This window comes from Rutidosis leptorrhynchoides, chromosome 5 (genome assembly GCF_046630445.1).
Source record: "Rutidosis leptorrhynchoides isolate AG116_Rl617_1_P2 chromosome 5, CSIRO_AGI_Rlap_v1, whole genome shotgun sequence".
Lineage (NCBI taxonomy): Eukaryota > Viridiplantae > Streptophyta > Magnoliopsida > Asterales > Asteraceae > Rutidosis > Rutidosis leptorrhynchoides.
In genome coordinates this window covers 346,283,428-346,304,918 of record NC_092337.1, presented here as the reverse complement: position 1 = coordinate 346,304,918, position 21,491 = coordinate 346,283,428, and the positions used below count along the sequence as shown (strand labels likewise).

At 39.2% G+C, this 21,491-nt stretch overlaps 1 pseudogene; it reads right to left on the bottom strand.

Moving 5' to 3' along the window:
• LOC139849634 (uncharacterized) overlaps positions 1-21,491 on the bottom strand; it is a 214,619-nt pseudogene that overhangs the window by 32,481 nt on the left and 160,647 nt on the right.

Genomic DNA, 21,491 nt, shown 5'->3' with positions numbered 1-21,491 from the left:
CTAAATGCAAATGCAACTATCAAAACAAGAATATCATACAATCCTAAATAAAATGCAAGCTAAAAATGAACATATAAACAAATGTGATAGTTTTTGATCACGGGTCCATCACTAGACCCGTTTTGCCACAAAGATGTTACTTGGGGTAAAGCTTGATGTCATCAAGCTCGAAAGCATTGACTTCATCATTGTAAATCTTTAGCCTATGACCGTTTACCTAGAAGGTGTTTCCATTCCCATACAATTTTACATAGCCCGTGGGATACGCTCTCTTTATCACATAAGGACCCGACCACCTAGATTTAAGTTTTCCCGGCGAGAATTTGAACCTTGAGTTAAAAACAAGCACTTTGTTGTTTGGGTGAAATTCCTTAGGACCTTTCAATCGGGCATCATGCCACTTCTTTGTTTTCTCCTTATATGACAACGAGTTCTCGTATGCATGTAACCTTAGTTCCTCTAATTCATGAAGTTGCATGACCCGTTTCTCTTTTGACTTGGCCAAATCTAGGTTAACCTCTTTTATTGCCCAAAAAGCCCTATGTTCCACCTCAACCGGGAGGTGACAAGCTTTATCATACACTAGTCTAAACGGTGTCGTTCCTATGGGTGTCTTAAAGGCGGTTCTAAATGCCCATAATGCATCTTCTAACTTGGTGGACCAAATCTTTGGGTTGTTTTGAATCGTCTTTTCTAGAATCCTTTTCAAAGCTCGGTTAGTGTTTTCTACTTGACCACTAGTTTGGGGATGGTAAGGAGTCGAGAACCTATGCACTACACCATATTTTTCCATGACTTTTTCCATGAGATGATTCGTGAAATGAGTTCCTCGATTCGAGATCAATGCTTTTGGAACACCAAACCTAGCAAACAAGCTTTTTAAGAATTTCACTACAACTCTTGCATCATTCGTTGGCAAGGATTTAGCTTCGGCCCATTTCGAAACATAATCAACCGCTACCAAAATGCAAAGGCACTTATTCGAGTTTGGAAATGACCCCATGAAATTTAGGCCCCACACGTCGAATACCTCGCATATTTGAATACCGGTTTGAGGCATTTCATACCTCTTTGAAATGGAACCGGACTTTTGACATAAATCACAACGTTTTACCAAATCGTGAGCATCTTTAAATATAGTGGGCCAATAGAAATCCGAGTCGAACACCTTTTTCTCGGTGTGATTCGGTCCAAAATGGCCACCCGTGGGCCCACTATGACAACTTTTCAAAATATCCCGGGCTTCTTGCCCATACACACACCTTCGGATTACTTGATCCGCCCCAATGCGAAACAAATCCGGGTCATCCCAAAAATAATACCTAAGGTCATTGAAAAATTTCTTCTTTTGTTGATATGAAAGACCCTTTCTCAAAACATTTGAAGCTAAGTAGTTTGCAAAATCGGCAAACCATGGGATCTCATCTACTAACTCAATTCTCATCAAGTGTTCATCCGTGAAAGTATCCCGAATTTTGGACTCATTTAAGGGTTGCGACCTGGGATTGTCTAACCTAGACAAATGATCGGCCACCACATTCTCGGCCCCCTTCTTATCTTTGATTTCTATGACAAACTCTTGCAAGAAAAGAACCCACCTAATCAACCTATGTTTTGAATCTTGTTTTTGAAAGAGGTATCGCAACGCGGAATGGTCAGTGTATACGACCGTTTTTGAAAGCACAAGGTAAGAACGAAATTTGTCAAAAGAAAACACTACCACGAGAAGTTCTTTCTCGGTAGTAGTGTAGTTTAATTGTGCCCTGGTCAACGTCTTACTAGCATAATAAATCGGTCAAAAATGTTGGTCAACTCTTTGACCAAGGACTGCCCCGAGCGCATAATCGCTCGCGTCACACATCAATTCAAAATCTTTATCCCAATCAGGAGAGATTAGAATTGGAGGGTTAATGAGTTTCCCCTTAAGCAAGTTAAAAGCCTCGATACAATCATCGTCAAATAAGAAAGGTTGGTCCTTTTCTAGCAATTTGGTCATGGGTCGAGCGATTTTAGAAAAATCCTTTATAAATTGGCGGTAAAATCCTACGTGTCCAAGAAAACTTCGGAGTGCCTTGATATCTGAGGGTATGGGTAAGTCTTTTATGGCGGTAACCTTGGCTTTATCGACCTCGATTCCTGCTTTAGAAATTTTATGTCCAAAAACCACCCCTTCATTCACCATGAAATGGCATTTTTCCTAATTAAGCACTAAATTATCCTTCTCACATCGTGTCAACATTTTATCAAGGTTGTGGAGGCAATGGTCGAAAGAGTCTCCGAAAACCGAGAAGTCATCCATGAAAACCTCCATGGAGTCCTCAATCATATCCGAGAAATTCGCTAGCATACACCTTTGGAATATCCCCGGGGCGTTTACCCGAAGGGAATTCGGCGATATGCAAAAGTACCATATGGGCATGTAAAGGTCGTTTTTTCTTGGTCCATGGGGTCAATGGGGATTTGGAAGTACCCCAAAAACCCATCGAGAAAACAATAGAATTCCTTCCCACTTAAACGCTATATCATTTGATCGATGTACGGGAGGGGGAAATGATCCTTCCTCGTGGTGTCGTTTAAACGCCTATAGTCACTACACACACACCATCCCGTGATGGTTCGGGTTGGGACAAGTTCATTTTGGTCATTAACGATCACTGTGGTCCCACCCTTTTTGGGAACCACTTGCACGAGACTCACCCATGGTGAGTCCGAGATGGGGTAAATTAGGCTCGCGTCTAATAACTTAATAACCTCCTTTTTCACAACATCCTTCATATTAGGGTTTAGCCTTCGTTGTCATTGGACAACCGGTTTGTAGTTCTCTTCCATAAGGATTTTGTGAGTGTAATATGATGGATTTATCCTCGGGATATCCGTGGTTTTCCATGCAATTGCTTTATGGTGAGACTTGAGAAGTGAAACAAGCTTTGACTTTTGGTCAACGGTGAGTTTCTTAGAGATGATCACCGGTAGTTGACCCGACTCTTTTAGAAAAGCATACTCAAGATGCTCGGGGATCTCTTTAAGCTCGAGAGTGGGAGGTTCTTCCCATGAGGATTTGATTCGAAATCTATCCTCATTAGGAATAGCCTCAAATGACTCTTCCCGAATTGTTTCACCTTCAAGCTCATAATCGTCGACACTAACATCCATCAATTCATTAAAATCAGCTTCTAAGTCCACAATATCACTTTCAAAAACTTGGTTAAATCCCGAAGTATCAACCCCCAAAAGCTTTTTAAGCTCTTCATTCACATAAAGGTCTATATTGTAACATCCCGCATTTTTCCGTTAAATTATTTTAACGCCCGTCTTTTTCTTTTTAAATAATACCCTTCGCATCTAGATTCGTATCCTTTGTTATGTAACATTTTAAATATTCTCGTTATCGGATCTCAATATCTCCCGTACTCCCGTGTAACTTAAAACAAATCGTTTGGTTATATCCCGCACCCGATTTGAACTCGAAGGACTAAAGTCGCCAAAGGGTCAAACTAGTGACTAGGTCAACTAGTCAACCCTTCTCCTCCATCCATTCATTTCACCTCCTTCTTCCTTTTTGATACTTTCAAACTCTCCCAACATTCAAACCTTAAATCATCATCCAAATCCGTTCAAGCGAGCTTCAATCCAAACAAACTACATATTCTTGATCCTCTCATCATCCTCTTTGATTTGATGCTAACCACTTCGATTTTGGGTAACATTTCTTAAACACTAGATTTCTTTAAATTCGTGTTCTTGACTTAAAAGTATGTTAAATGGTGTCTATGGCTCATTGTGATGTCGTGTATGTAATTTGTATGCTCGATTTGTTGTTTTTGGGAGTAACTAGTTCATTATGAAAATTGCTTGCTAAATCCTTGATTTTGGATGATCAAATGTTGTTAGATTGTTAAAGTACATGTTTTAAAAGTGTTACTAGTATCTTTAGCTTCGTTTTGATGTATAGGTTGATTAAGGAAACATCAAACTCATGACTATTGATTTTTGTGAATTTTCGTTAGAGTTTGATAGACTTTAAATGAACTTTTGATGATTTGAATGCCATGAAATGTTGTTAGTAAGTGTTTAGTTGTATTACATGTTTCATTACCTTCAAAACGGCATATCATATGTATAAATTGGATTCCCGAAACTTGAATTGCAATTGATGAACTTGAAACCTTGTTTTGGAACGTTTAACGAACTTTCGACGAGATTTTTGTTGTCTAAAATGATAAATTTGATTTAGGAAATGTATCTAGTTGTGTTCCTTGTCGAAAGAGCTTTCCGGTGATATAAAATACATGTCTTGATTGTTTGCGGATCATAAACTAGGATTGATTGAAGTTTGGCTCGTGCCTTGTGTTTTCTGCAAACAGGACCTGTAAGCCTTTTGGGACGCCGTCCCAAACTCCTAGACGCCGTCCCACCTTTTGAACCTAGACGCCGTCTAGGATATCAGGACGCCGTCCCACCCTTCATTGTGGGACGCCGTCTAGCCATTTGGGACGCCGTCCCATTGTACTAAAACTGGCTGTTTGGGTTGTCTTTTGACGTAAAAATGTTTGCTATGCTACGGACCTCCGATTAACATGAAACTTGGCCAACATACTCATATATGATTATATAACTTAGAAAAATTGTCGGATACCCGACCCGACCCCGTTGACTTTGACTTTGACCAAGTTTGACTTTTAGTCAAACTTAACCAAACGATTATACAATCGTTCTAACATACTTAACTACTTGTATCGTGCATGAAACTTGACAAATTGATTCACATGCTATATTAATCGAGTCGTAACGAGCCATAGGACTAATTGAACATCTTTGACCGTTTGTGCTTACCGATATTGATATAACCTATATGTTTAGGTCAAGACTAGCCTTGTCTTTGCACGCGTTTACTTGTTGAAGTACTTTATTAACTCTCGCGCTCAAGGTGAGATCATAGTCCCACCTTTTAAACAACTTTTATACTTTTAAATCGTGGGCTGAGAAAACATATACTTTGTTACATCTTGTACTACTTACTTTTATGTTTTGAACACAAGTGTGAAAACAAACATTCCACGTGCGAGTTTGAACAAAAATGCCTCAATTCGATTATCATTAGTTACACTTGCAGGGTGTAAGCGAGAACTTATATTGTGTGGCCATACGGGTTTAACAAACCCTCATTCGGACGGTTCGCTACCGTTATGCGGATGAAATATATTTTTGTGTTTTAGTGTGGGTTCTAGCACTGTGTGATGGGGTAACGTTGGTTAAGTTTTGATAATTGAGTGCTCGCGTATAACAACACTTTTGGAATGCAAATGATTTGGATAATCTACGTTATGGAAATACAAAATCTTGTGGTTCAAAAACAACGTTTAATACTTACTAAACCTATGATTTCACCAACGTTTTCGTTGACAGATTCTTCTATGTTTTCTCAGGTTTTGAATGCTTAGTGATACATGCTTCTGCACCCTTTTGATACTTGCTTGGATGTCGAGTATACATGCATTTTGGAGCATCTTTTGAACTTATTTAAACTGTGTCGCATAGTTTTCATTTGTACTTATAACGTTGTAACTTAACTTGTGGTCAATTATCTTTGTAAACTTTGAAACAATCTTTACACTTGAATGGATGCGACATATTTTGGGTCAAACGTCTGTTTTAAAGACTTATGACCAGGTAATGGGACCTACGTAGTCGACGCCGCCACTTGAAGATTTGTCGGGGTCGCTACAAGTGGTATCAGAGCCTTGGTTGTAGGGATTTAGAGTTCATTTGTGTCCACCCCGAGTCATAGGGTACATAGGTGAATCTAGACTACAACCGGCATATAGACTGAAGTAGGAATTACTTGACTATTTGTGCATCTATACTCGAACTCTTCTATCATATCTAACTCGTATTCGATCTTGATCTTACGTTGATAAATTTTGTTGACGCGCCACCTTGACTTTATGAGGTAATGTTAAATGCACATGAGAATCAGGGTAATATAATTTCCGGGATTGTATTACGGTGATTCATATGGACATTCTGACATTATGACATAACGAATTTAAGGCGAGTCAAGGAAAATTTTCTCTACATCATCATTCCCTATCATGATTAGTATTATTGAGAATACTAATCAACGATATTCTTGTGTCTTGAAGGAACAATGCCTCCCCGTCGCGGGCCACGTAATGAAACTTCCGAACAAGCTTTTCAACGCATGATAGCCACCGCCATAGGTGCGGCTATGGCTAGTATCTCCTCCGACATCAATAACAACCACAACCACAACAACCATGGAGCCGGTAATTCAAACGAGGGTTGCTCCTACAAAACTTTCATGGGGTGCAAACCTCACACCTTCGATGGGACCGGAGGACCGGTTGTGCTCACCCGATGGTTTGAGCAAACAGAAGCCGTTTTTAGCATAAGCGGTTGTCGGGACCAAGACAAAGTCAAATATTCTACCCACACTTTTGCCGGTATCGCCCTCACATGGTGGAATACGTATGTGCTGTCGGTGGGTATCGATGAAGCCCACGCACTCTCATGGGCCGACTTAAAGAAAAAGATGATCACCGAATACTTCCCGCGCGAAGAGACCCGTAAGCTCGAACACGAACTAAGAACTTTAAAAGCGGTCGGGAATGACCTAAAGGCATATAATCAACGATTTTCTGAGCTATCCTTGATGTGCCCAAACCTCGTGACCCCCGAACCTTTAAGGGTTGAACTTTACATGGATGGTCTTCCCAAGAGCATCAAACAAGGAGTAATGTCATCCAAACCCAGTAATCACCAAGAGGCCCTGAATATGGCCCGTCAATTGATCGAAACGGTAGACGAGATTGAAGTGCCGGCACCTAAAGCCGAGGATGAGTCGGGTGACAACAAAAGAAAATGGGAAGCCCCCCAATCGAGTAACTACAACAACAACTTTGCCAAGGAACCTCTCACCCCCGTCGGCAAGAAAAGTTATGCCGGGACACGACCTTTTTGCAACAAATGCCACAAGCATCATTTTGGTGAATGTGGCAAGCTAATTTGCCATCGGTGCCAAGGTAGTGGTCATATTGCCAAGTATTGTGAAAGTGCCGCCCCCGTCACTCAAAAGGGGCCCGACGCACCAAAGCCGAGTATTTGCTACAAATGTGGCCAATCGGGTCATTTTAGGAATGAATGCCCAAAGAATAAAGCAAAAACCAACGCGCGCCGTTGAACTTACAACATCGACACCTAGGATGCCCGAGACGACGATGGACTAGTCACGGGTACGTTTCTTCACAACAAACCGTATACTTCATACTTGTTCGATTCGATTACCACTAGACGTTTTACAACCAAGACTTGACTTGTACTCATTACCTTCCATCTTTTCCCCTAGATACTATTTAGGCGATTTAAGCAATCAACGGAAAAATATTGTGTGCCTATAAATATTATCGGAGGATATACGTTAAGAAATTGAACTCGACACCAATAGAACTAAGGAACTCAAAACCTATTCATTAAGGAGAAATTGTTGCCCTACATTTATGTATAGATTATTGTGAACTAAGAAATTTTCGGTTGAAAACTGATACCCTCTCCCTCGCATCCATGACCTCATGATTATTTGCACGAATCCCGTATGTTCCAAATCGACCTCCGTTCCGGTTATCATCAATTGGGGGTTAAGTGAGACGATGTCTCCTAAGCCACTTTCCGAACTCGCAACGTTAGTTGTAAATCTCTCTTAGTACCGTTTGATTTATTTAGGGCTCGCCCGTATCCATAAACCTCTTGAACCGCGTATGCAAATTCATATAGACTAATCTGTTATCGTATTTATAGATGACATCTTAACTTATTCAAGTAAAGAAGGAAAACGAACAACATCACCATCTTAAGCTCGAACTTTTGAGAAAAGAGCAACTCTATACCAAATTCTGCGAGTGAGAATTTCTGTTGAACGAAGTCCAATTTTCTAGACCATGATGTTAATGGTCAAGGCATTACAATCAATCTCGAAATCAAGCCACATGTAAGCAGGAAACTCTCCCAACTCAGACTTATATTCGTAAAAATATTAGATCTCACCGGTTGTTACCGAAGATTCCTTTCTGACTTTTCTCGTGTGTTATCGCCAAGAAAAAGCCGTGCGCCTGCGGGCAAAGCGGACTATATTGTGGTCATGTTAAGCTGGGGTGTTACAGAATGGTATCACACGGTGTCACACGACTTTTAAACTCGTTAACTCACTAAGGAAAACTCTAAACCTCTCCGTGTTCGAACCTTGAGCGTGATTCTTCACACCAACATTTCTAGTTAAAATCGTATAGCAATAGATGGAACTCGAACATGGAAATATTTCTATTTGAACGCCGAAAGGCATACTCTCCCGACTCAAAAATCAACATAACTAAAATTCGTTATTTTACACGAAGAATTCGAATACTAAATTGTGGATCCGATCAATCTTCTCGTCATCACGTACCACACTACATACCTCTGTTATTTCACCGCCACCGTCTGATATTACTGGAATTTAAGATAGCACACAATCCAACGATACTTCACTCTTCTTTGACTTAACGCCCTTGTGTTTCTGATAATCGGTCAACTATTATTCAACCCCGAACTATACAACTACGTGTACTACCTCGTTTCTCTTTCAGACTTCAACTTTTGACAACTAGAGGCACGTTATGGCAACCTCGAGATGTAAACTCATCCTATTCTAAGTCCTCATTTCACTACTATCTTTACCGTTCGCATTTTCCGTTTAAAGAAACTCCTTGTAACATTTCTCCATGGATAGAGAAACTCCTCATATTACATAAGTATTCGCCACGAGGGTGAATAGTCCTAACGAACATTTTTTTTTCGAACCCTAACTAACTTGTTCAAACGTATCTTAAGAGATTCTATTCCAACACGGTGTATCTTTGTCAATTATTCCGTATTGAAATACTCGTTTCACTTCTAGTTTTACAAGGAACCTTGGGAACCCGCTTAGACACATGTACCGTGTATCTCCCACAACCGACGAACCGAGCAAATGTACGATTCAATCTTGGAAAGACATGTTACAGACTGGTATTGTCACCTTTCGTAGTTCCTCTTACAACGACAGCTATCACTCGTATATTAACGCCGCACCTCCGAAACCCTATATGACCGCAAATGTCATACCCCTGTTCATTTAACCAAAGCATGTGGCAAGCAAATCACCGAATCCGAACCCCATCAAGAAACAACAATTGAGATCATTCAAATCCGAGGAGGGCTCGAGACGATCCATAGTCGCCAAAAGAGTTATACCAAACTTAGATGAAAACCTCACAAATCCCAGTGTGTAACCGCGTAATATTGAGAACCTGCACCTTGGAAGGGTGTAATCCGTTTCGGGAATCAGGGAAAGTTAAACCCGCGACATGTTAACCCTTTTGAAACCTTGGGGCGTATTGGAACCGCTTCCTACCGTTTAGAACTTCCGACTAAATTAAGTTTCCGTTTACCCTACATTTCGTGTAACAAACTTAGAAACGTGTCCTGCGGAACAGGAACGTGCAATCCTGCTAGATACATCAACTATCGATGACAAACTTCTCTTCATAGGAAAACCAGTTGAAACCAGGGATCGTAAAAAAAAACCGAACCTTAATACAACGAAATACCCTAACTATCCAAATTCATGAGAACACTCAAGGACGTGCCTTCACTTATTCATAACATTGACAACGTAAAGTCTCGAGTAAGAGATATCGACTACTACTTCCAACTAAATTTCGGGACGAAATTTCTTTTGAGGTGTGGATAATGTAACATCCCGCATTTTTCCGTTAAATTATTTTAACGCCCGTCTTTTTCTTTTTAAATAATACCCTTCGCATCTAGATTCGTATCCTTTGTTATGTAACATTTTAAATATTCTCGTTATCGGATCTCAATATCTCCCGTACTCCCGTGTAACTTAAAACAAATCGTTTGGTTATATCCCGCACCCGATTTGAACTCGAAGGACTAAAGTCGCCAAAGGGTCAAACTAGTGACTAGGTCAACTAGTCAACCCTTCTCCTCCATCCATTCATTTCACCTCCTTCTTCCTTTTTGATACTTTCAAACTCTCCCAACATTCAAACCTTAAATCATCATCCAAATCCGTTCAAGCGAGCTTCAATCCAAACAAACTACATATTCTTGATCCTCTCATCATCCTCTTTGATTTGATGCTAACCACTTCGATTTTGGGTAACATTTCTTAAACACTAGATTTCTTTAAATTCGTGTTCTTGACTTAAAAGTATGTTAAATGGTGTCTATGGCTCATTGTGATGTCGTGTATGTAATTTGTATGCTCGATTTGTTGTTTTTGGGAGTAACTAGTTCATTATGAAAATTGCTTGCTAAATCCTTGATTTTGGATGATCAAATGTTGTTAGATTGTTAAAGTACATGTTTTAAAAGTGTTACTAGTATCTTTAGCTTCGTTTTGATGTATAGGTTGATTAAGGAAACATCAAACTCATGACTATTGATTTTTGTGAATTTTCGTTAGAGTTTGATAGACTTTAAATGAACTTTTGATGATTTGAATGCCATGAAATGTTGTTAGTAAGTGTTTAGTTGTATTACATGTTTCATTACCTTCAAAACGGCATATCATATGTATAAATTGGATTCCCGAAACTTGAATTGCAATTGATGAACTTGAAACCTTGTTTTGGAACGTTTAACGAACTTTCGACGAGATTTTTGTTGTCTAAAATGATAAATTTGATTTAGGAAATGTATCTAGTTGTGTTCCTTATCGAAAGAGCTTTCCGGTGATATAAAATACATGTCTTGATTGTTTGCGGATCATAAACTAGGATTGATTGAAGTTTGGCTCGTGCCTTGTGTTTTCTGCAAACAGGACCTGTAAGCCTTTTGGGACGCCGTCCCAAACTCCTAGACGCCGTCCCACCTTTTGAACCTAGACGCCGTCTAGGATATCAGGACGCCGTCCCACCCTTCATTGTGGGACGCCGTCTAGCCATTTGGGACGCCGTCCCATTGTACTAAAACTGGCTGTTTGGGTTGTCTTTTGACGTAAAAATGTTTGCTATGCTACGGACCTCCGATTAACATGAAACTTGGCCAACATACTCATATATGATTATATAACTTAGAAAAATTGTCGGATACCCGACCCGACCCCGTTGACTTTGACTTTGACCAAGTTTGACTTTTAGTCAAACTTAACCAAACGATTATACAATCGTTCTAACATACTTAACTACTTGTATCGTGCATGAAACTTGACAAATTGATTCACATGCTATATTAATTGAGTCGTAACGAGCCATAGGACTAATTGAACATCTTTGACCGTTTGTGCTTACCGATATTGATATAACCTATATGTTTAGGTCAAGACTAGCCTTGTCTTTGCACGCGTTTACTTGTTGAAGTACTTTATTAACTCTCGCGCTCAAGGTGAGATCATAGTCCCACCTTTTAAACAACTTTTATACTTTTAAATCGTGGGCTGAGAAAACATATACTTTGTTACATCTTGTACTACTTACTTTTATGTTTTGAACACAAGTGTGAAAACAAACATTCCACGTGCGAGTTAGAACAAAAATGCCTCAATTCGATTATCATTAGTTACACTTGCAGGGTGTAAGCGAGAACTTATATTGTGTGGCCATACGGGTTTAACAAACCCTCATTCGGACGGTTCGCTACCGTTATGCGGATGAAATATATTTTTGTGTTTTAGTGTGGGTTCTAGCACTGTGTGATGGGGTAACGTTGGTTAAGTTTTGATAATTGAGTGCTCGCGTATAACAACACTTTTGGAATGCAAATGATTTGGATAATCTACGTTATGGAAATACAAAATCTTGTGGTTCAAAAACAACGTTTAATACTTACTAAACCTATGATTTCACCAACGTTTTCGTTGACAGATTCTTCTATGTTTTCTCAGGTTTTGAATGCTTAGTGATACATGCTTCTGCACCCTTTTGATACTTGCTTGGATGTCGAGTATACATGCATTTTGGAGCATCTTTTGAACTTATTTAAACTGTGTCGCATAGTTTTCATTTGTACTTATAACGTTGTAACTTAACTTGTGGTCAATTATCTTTGTAAACTTTGAAACAATCTTTACACTTGAATGGATGCGACATATTTTGGGTCAAACGTCTGTTTTAAAGACTTATGACCAGGTAATGGGACCTACGTAGTCGACGCCGCCACTTGACGATTTGTCGGGGTCGCTACATATATGGTCTAGGGCATAGCACTCATCATCATCGGTGTTGCTTGGTTACTTCATAGCTTCCCGAATGTTTATGGTCACACGCTCATCACCAACTTCAATGTTGAGTTGGTTGCGTTGTACTAAGATGATGGTGTCGGCGGTGGCAAGAAATGGTCTACCTAAGATGAGGGGGACTTGAAGGTCCTCCTTCATCTCCATGATAACAAAATTAACCGGGAACACCAAGGAGTCAATGCTAACCAAGATGTCCTCGGCGATTCCAATTGCGGTGTCAAACGAATGGTTGGCCAATCTTATACTAATTTTGGTTGGTTTGAGAGGTTCAAGGCCAAGTCTTTCATAAAGTGAGTGGGGCATTAAGTTAATGCTTGCTCCCAAGTCGGCTAGTGCATTGAACACTTCCGATTCACCAAACTTGCATGGGAAAACAAATTTTCCCGGATCACCTAACTTTTTAGGGATCCTTGGCCTTGATGCAAGTATCTTGTTGCACTCCTCTTCGATAAAGAAGAACGTTTCCTCATGATATTTACCCTTTTGAGAGATTAACTCTTTGATGAAGCGTCCATAGTTGGGCATTCCTTTGAGCACATCGGTAATAGGCAAGTTGACCGACACATTCTTCATCATGTCTTAGAACTTTTTATATTGAGCCGCCAACTTGTCCTTCCTTAAAGCTTTTGGATCTGGAACCGGCCTTGTGACCTTCGAAGACTCTTTACCCTTATCCTTACCCTTTTCATTGTCACCCTTTGCATCATTACCATTGACCCCGGTTGCATCACCCTTTTCTTTACCCTTCTCATTACTAACCCCGATTTCTTCCTCAATGAAGCTTGGTAGTGGTTCTTGGGTGATAAAGGTTTGTGATTGTGGTTCTTCAACTCCTTGAGTGGTGAGACCTCTACGAGTGGTTATGGCATTCACGTTTTCATTTCGGTTTGGGTAGCTAGGGTTTTGGTTGTTGTTTCCTTCAATAGGAATAACCCTTGTAGTGTTGTTGTTTTGGTTTTGGTGTTATTGACGGTTATTGTTGTAGGTGTTTGGGTTAACTTGAGTGTTGGGTGGTAAAGTTCCTTGAGGTCTTTCGGAAACATAACTTGAAATTCTCCCAATGGTGCTCTCTAAGGTTTGGAATGAGGTTTGTTGTTGCTTAAGTTGTTCTTCAAGAACTCGTTCTCCTTTAACAAAAATGCTTCGGTTGATTCCACCTTTTTGATATAGGTTTGCATAAGCTCTTCTAGTCCTTTAGAAGATTCGGAAGGTTGGTTATTTGGTTGAGTTTGTTGAGGTTATTGATTGTAACCTTGGTTGTTTTGGGGTTGACTATAACCTTGGTTTTGATAACTTTGGTTTCCTTGGTAATTTGGGTTGGATTGGTGGTTGTAAGATTGGTTGTTATAATTTTGTTGGTTGTGGGATTGGAAGTTATTTTAGCGGTTTTGGTTATAGTTAGAATTGTAGCCTTGGTTTCGGTTTTGGTTGGAGAATCCGGGAGGTGTGTTGTATTGAGTGTTAAATGACACTTGCTTTTGGTTAGGGTTGTAGTAGCTATTGTTTGTTTGGAAAGAGTTATTGCCTTGGTTAGAAGTTCCTCCTCTTTGAAAGTTTTGGTTGCTCACAAAGTTCACATGAGCTTCCGAATTCATAGGAATGTCATCCAAGTCAATGTGAGTACATTGATTAACTTGGGGACAATTTTTGGTGAGGTGTGGTCCTGCACACCTTTGACAACCGACTTGCATAGCCACTAGCATTTGTTGTATCTTTTTCAATTCTTTCCCATATAATTGAAATTGGTTATTCAAGCTTGCCAAGGTAACTTGCCCATCTTCACTCTCCACTTGAGCCACATTCTTTCTCGCTAAATCTCTTGGTGAAGGTGCCCATTCGTATGTATTAACCGTGATGTCCTCTAGTAACTTTTCGGCCGCATTGGGTGAGTTGTACATAAACACTCCACCCGAAGATGAATCAAGATATTGCTTAGTTTGAAAATTGGTACCCCGGTAGAACTTATTGATGTACTCCTTCTTGGTTAGACCATGAGGTGGGCAAGCTCTTAATAGCTTCTTGAAATGCACTCACGCATCATACAAAGACTCATCCCCTCTTTGCGTGAACCCATTAATTTCCATTCTTAAACGCTCCACCTTTGAAGGTGGGAAAAAGTGATTGATAAATGCTTCATTCAAATCTTGAAAAGACCTAATCGAATCCGATGGCAAGTTCCTTAACCAAGCCTTAGCTTCTCCATCAAGCGTGAATGGGAATGCCCTTAGCTTAAAAGCATCTTCGGTGACATCTTTGTTCTTGTAGATATCACAAATATCGTTAAAATATTGAATGTGATCAAAAGGGTTTTCATCTATAAGCCTGCGAAAAACTCTATCCTTGAACATTGTGAAAAAGTTACCCTCGATCTTCCAATTTTCTGCTTCGATTGGTGGTTTTGTGATAGCCGGAGGCACAACTGTTTGTGCCACCATTCTAACATTCCACATCAGAGTGTCATTTGGATCATTTGCAACTACTTCATTAACAACCGGTGGAGGATTACCATGTGGATTACCCTCTTCTTCTCCGTCGATTTCTATCAAACAAAATGGCAAAACCTCAAAATTCTTCCTTAATTCCCGTTCTTCTCTACGCTTATAAACCCCGTGTATATGTTTCTCCGGATCGGAAAATGGTTGTGTGAAATCTTGATCCTTGTGGGATCTTCTTATCATACACCAATAGACCTAACCTTCAACGACAACAAAAACACAAGTGATTATCCAATACAAAATAATAAATAAAAGACAAAAAAAGTAACTTTTGTAAGGACGAATCCTTACAAAAGGATCGAATAACTAAAAGCTTGTACCAAATACACAACCTAACTTATCTAACCGCTCCCCGGCAGCAGCGCTAAGAAAGTGTGACGTGGCGTGAATATACCATACATAACTCCCTAAATTTATACAAGATTCAAATATCACAAAAAGCACGCACAATCTATCAAGCACTTAAAACCCGGTTGCTATAGTACTTAATGCAAGTATTCTTATCAAGTTCGTCCCGTGAGAGCGCTGTAGATTATGTATTTGAAACTAATAGTTATCCTAGGGGTTTTGTTTGATTGGGGGGGTTTGCGAGAGATTTTGACTAATCAACTAAATTTGCGATAAATAAACTAAAACTTAACAAGTAACAAGTAATCAAGAAATGAGAAGTAATCAATATGATGAAGAGTGTTCACTTATCTAATCCTCTTTATGCTTAGATGACCCTTGTTTTTCTCCAAATTGTTATCACTTAAGTTGTTTGAACTAGTAAATATTCTTAATCCAATTTTACCTTGCAAATTCACATAAGCTTAGCAACACTAGATCAAGTAATGTATGAGTTGATTATTGAGATTATGCCTGGCTTAAAATCACTTAAAACCCTTTAACCATCAAAGTCACCTAAGATAGTCAAACACCACTATGATGAACAAAGTTCAATTGAAAACCAATGTAAGACCCAAATGTTTATGGTACATAATGTATTTATGGTGTACGATTCGTGTATGAGGTGTACGAAGCATGTACGTGTTGCTTGCTCGAACGTCGAAGAAAACTGGACGTTGTCTGAAGTGACAAGGTATGTACGTATCTTTTCAACCCCAAATAAAGTTTTTGGTGATGTTTTAAAGCCTTACCATTGGAAAGAAAATCTTATTACGTTTCCAACGATATTTGATTCATCAAAAATGGAGCTACGGTCAAAAAGTTATGACCAAAACAAGTTTCTGAAAACTGACCTGTAGGTTAGAGGCGCGCTCCACCTTTTGGCGCGACGCGCCGATCCCGTCTGATTCAATTTTCAGCCTTTTTAAAAGGTTTAAATGAGGGGTGCTTTGGTGTTTTCATTTAGGGTTGGTTTAGGGTCACCAAAACTGATCTAGAACTCCATTGGAGCTCATTTCTCACCCACACAAACACTCTCATCCATATCTAGAGAGAGAAAGGGTTCTAGAGTGAGAGAGCTTGAATTGGAGAAGAAGGAGTTGGATTCTCACCAAAGCTCGGGTTTTAAAGTTGTTCTACTCGTCAACGGCATCATTTTGGTGGTATTGGTAAGTTCAAACTCCGAATTACATTTGTTAGATTTGATATTCAAGTTAGGGTTTGAGTTTGATTTGTTGTGAAACCCTCTTAGATGATGAAATGAGTTTATGGTGACTAGTTATTCTTGTCATTTGGCGGGTTTTGGGTTGGTTGACTATTTGGCCTTGATTAGGCTTTAATCTTGAGTTTAATCACTAGGTTTAGTGATTATGGAAGTGTTGGAACCACTTTAGGTGAATTTGGGTTGACTAATTTTGACTAGAGTCAAAATTAGGGTTTGGTGATGATTATGACCCAATTGTTGATTTAATGAGGTTTATAAACTTAAAATGGATTAAGTTGAGGTATAAAACCGAGTTAAATATGTTTTGGTGCCAAAACTCGCTAACGGCGCGATGTTGACTCCTTTGGGTCAAAAATTAGGGTTTAAGTGTCATTATGGGCAAGATAGGTGTTTAACACCTATGATTGGGTTTAATTGGCATATTAGGACCATTCTCACTTGTGTTAGTGATTATTGGTTAGTTTGGGCACGGTTTGTGCTTGGAAGTGCATTTGGGTCAAAATGGCACCAAGTGTCGAATTGGGTTGGTTTGTATGTCAACCCTAATTGTGTTGCTTGTTTCGTGATAATGGAATAGGTACTTTCCATTGACGAGTCGCAGATTACTTGGAAGCATTCATCAAGGCGACAAGGTGAGTGTTAATATCCTATGTGCATATGTATGTGTAGGATGGGTGCGGGTCGGGTGAAGTGGTTCTCGGTTATAGAACTCACTTCACATATAGGTGGATTTGATGGACTTGTGTATGGGTCCAATTGGCACGGTTGTGCGTTTTAGTTGACCACCTTTGGCGAAGTACACACTTTGGGTGTACGTTATCACACGTGGTTGTGAGTGGAATGATTATACATGTGTGTATATAATGTATCTATTTGTAGGGCGGGAGAGGGGCAGGGCCAAGAGTTAGTGATATATTTCGTTGTACACTAATGATGGATATTTCGTTGTCCAAAATACCCAAGAGTTAGTGATATATTTCGTTGTACACTAACGATTGCTTGAACGGATATTTCGTTGTCCGTGTCGCCTAGGGGTTAGTGATATATTTCGTTGTACACTAACGGTTGTTACGAACACTGATGGGAAATTCGAAGTACCATTCCCTTGTGTTATTGGTTAACCATGATTACGCGTTGTAGTGTAGCATGTTAAATTATTCGGGTTATATTAATGTATTGTTGTGATGTAGCTAACCCTCCGGGTGTAACTTATTGGCGTTGTTCACATCGTCGTTGGTGACTTACTTTATGGTTGTTGTTACTAGCTTGCTGCTTAGTGATTATATGGTATGCTTAGCTTAGCTTGCCTTTATGCTTGGATACTTCGGTATGCGGTATTTGATTATTGGTGTGGCGTGTCCATTTTATGCATATATATGTATGTAGTATATTTTCACTCACTAAGCATTAGCTTACCCTCTCGTTGTTTACTTTTTATAGATTTGCTTGGATGAGGTGGCTCGGGTAAGCGTGGGAACTAGTGGCTCGCGTAGTTGCTTTAGAAGGCTTGCTTTTGGATTGATTAGGATTGGGTAGCGTATCCCTAATCGCCATGCTCGGTCTTTATTTTGTATTACAAATCATGTGATTGAAAACTTGTATTTTCGTATGAAAGTCGTAAAACGGCCGATGTGGGCCCGGCCTCGTAAAACTTATTTTATGAATGGAACGTGTTAGTTTTTCATATATGAATAGGTTGTGAAAAGCGTTTTGTCTAAATACGTCGAGAAGTGGTCAAACATTTTCTCATTTCATGACTTTTTGGACAGGCCAGTTTGGCGCGCCGCGCGGCCATATGGCGCGCCGCGCCATATGCTGTTCCAGCAAAAAAAAAATTAATTGATATTTCTGCGTGATCGTTTGTATTACGGGTTGGGTTGTTACAACCAACCTAGCCTAGAAACACAATCACTTGAAATTCTTATTCTAGTTGTCTAGATCACCAAAGGTGTTGAAGCACAAATTGATTCACTACTAAAATCACTTAAAGAGCTACTCAATCCATGTAATTAAAGTAAAACCAATATCAAACATAGCAATGGACCTCATGGCTAACTCAATAATACTAGCTCATGTATTTTCATTCAAAACAACTTTCATTCAATAGATTAAGGGCACGTCATGCATTAAAGATTCATAGATAAGCAAACACAAGAGATTTAGCTACTCATAGTAAAGATTACACTAGCAATAATCATGAAAGCATCAATAAACATCATCTTGAGTGATTACAAGCTAAGATTCAAAGATAAATGATGATAAACAAAGATTATAAGTAAAGATTAAACTTAGATGAAGATTAAGTAAAGATTAAAACTAATTGATTCAAAATAAGAAAGAGTAAAGTTAAGATTATAACCCAATTTGATAACAAAAGAAAGATCTAGCACTAATGCAGATGAAACTTGAGCTTGCTTCCTCCAAATCACCTTAGAATTCTAATGGATGATGAAATTAGGTTTTGTGTGTGTAATTCGGAGTAAAAACTGCAGCTCACTTGCTAAATGACCTATCTTATTCTATTTATAGAGGTGAGGAAAGTGGGCTGAATCAGCGTCAGGAGTGCCGCTTTTGACATAGGTGCGATGCTCTTGGCTTCAATTGGTGCAGCGCTTTAGACTCAGGTGCAGCACTCTATACTTCATCTGGTGCGGCGCTGTTGACGTAGGTGCGGCGCTCTTGGAGCTGTAGGAACGGCGCTTCTGCCTCTGAAGAGCGACGCTTCTGCTCACTGTGAAGAAATTGAGACAAAACGTTGGTGATTGCGCCGCTTTTACCATAGATGCGGTGCTCTGGGCTGTGAGGTGCAGCGCTCCTTAATCAGGAGTGGCGCTCTTGATGCTGTTTCCTGCACTTGTCATTTTCTTTGCACTTTTTGAACATTTCTTGGTCAATATTACACCAAGTTAGGCATTTTGACTTGAGTGGACACTTTGGCACAGGAAAAAAACTTTAAAGCCCCAACGATCATCAAAACTGAATAAAATGAGGTCGATATTGCGTAATAAATATGTCTAAATGGAGCAATATCAATACAGTACACAATCCCTATGGTTTAAGTCTAGGTAACTCTACGCTACACGCAACCTCCTATGAAACGACCCTCGAATCGGCCCCAAGGGATGCACGAACCGAGTGCCTGTCGCAACTTGAGACACAATCGCACCTTATAAGCTAAAAAGGTGAACTAACCGGGTATCTCCAGGTTAACAACTAAAACTATGGTAGGAGATATTAATTAGCCACAACTTTAAGCTTATAAATGACCAATATTTCTTTTCTCTATCTGATGTGGGATTGGGTGTTACAAAATCCCCCACTTAAATTCCTGACGTCCTCGTCAGGCTGAAACATAATCAATACCCAGGATCCATACCCCATGAGATGCACGAGCATTGTGCACGTCACACCCCGTGAGGATACCCCAGGAGATGCACGAACCGAGTGTTCGTCACACCCTGAGAGGCCTTTAGCTCTGATACCAGATGAAACGACCCTCGAATCGGCCCCAAGAGATGCACGAACTGAGTGCCCGTCGCAACTCGAGAGACAATCGCCCCTTATAAGCTAAAACGGTGAACTAATCGGGTATCTCCAGGTTAACAACTAAAACCATTGTAGGAGATATTAATTAGCCACAACTTTAAGCTTATAAAGGACCAATATTTCTTTTCTCTATCCAATGTAGGATGGGGTGTTACATCCTAGATACCTTAAACTATAATCTGATACCACCTGAAACGACCTTGACCCGTTTTCAGAAAAATACACACTCTTTTTTTTTACTTTACCTGGCGGGTACACTGGTTACCCACAGGGTAAACCTTTGTAACTACCATTCTGCCCAAATTGACACCTTTTAACAATATTTATTGGTAACAAAAAACCAATCAGGATAACCTGTTAAAAACACATAGTTACATCCAAATCAACTTTTCATCGAGTTTAAAAGATCACATACATTCATACAATGTTAACTGAACCATTATAAAATCATGTGGCAAACTTGACCAATTTGAAACTTCTTGACCAAAAGACTAGATATCAAGAGCATAAGTTTTAAGGTAATTACTACCCATCCAAAAGAACAACAATCAAATCCATCAAGTGCAAAGTCTAGTCTTCAAGCCAGACGTAAGATCATAACAACTCGACAAACGCCATGTCCTTACCCTTCCCTTGCACAAAATGAAACCTATATAAAGGTTAAACAACAACGAGTAAGCGAAACGCTTAGTGAGTACATTACATACATAAACTTCAATAAACTTGTAGAGATAAGTTACATCGTATACCGCATCATATCATACAATCAAGTAATCAACAAGTAGTTGTAAGGTTAGTCACATCCACCCGGGAACCAAACCTTACATATAACAACCCTCATTTTTCCCTTCTGAATTTACCAAATTGTCCTTAGGGTTTCAATGTCATATTCTGCGCATCATCATTAGGGTTGTTATCCATTTTGACAAACGAACATTTATACTTATATTAAATGATCGTAATTATTATTAAAATCCTAATATGATATAAAACCCTAAACTTAATAATAATTAATAACCTAATCTCTAACCCTAAAGGTTTATTAATAATAAAACCTAACCCTAATACTGAATTAATAACATAAACTATATGTAATAAATTAAATGTGACTTTTATAAGAATTAAACTAAATTAGAACTAAGTAGAAATTAATAAAGTTAGGGACTAATAGTTAAATAAAATGTACTTAAAATAAATATAACCTTAATATTAATTGTAAAAAAAAATATATATATATAAATAATATATATAAATAAATAGGTATTATGGTATTAAAAAAAATATAAATCATCTGTATCATATAGAATTCGGCTGTAGTTTTTCTTTAGGAAAATTTAACTTGATCACTAAGTTTTGCAAGTCCTAGTTTGATTCAAATTAAGGTTCTTGATCTCCAAGTATTAGAGAGCAACTAGGAAACCTACAAAACTATATAAGGCCTCATGATCTCCCTAAATTGCATCACGAATCCTGCTGCAAAAAGTGTCGACTAGTTCCTTGTTTCCCTCTAATTTATTTGTCGACTAAGCTGCCACATTCCAGC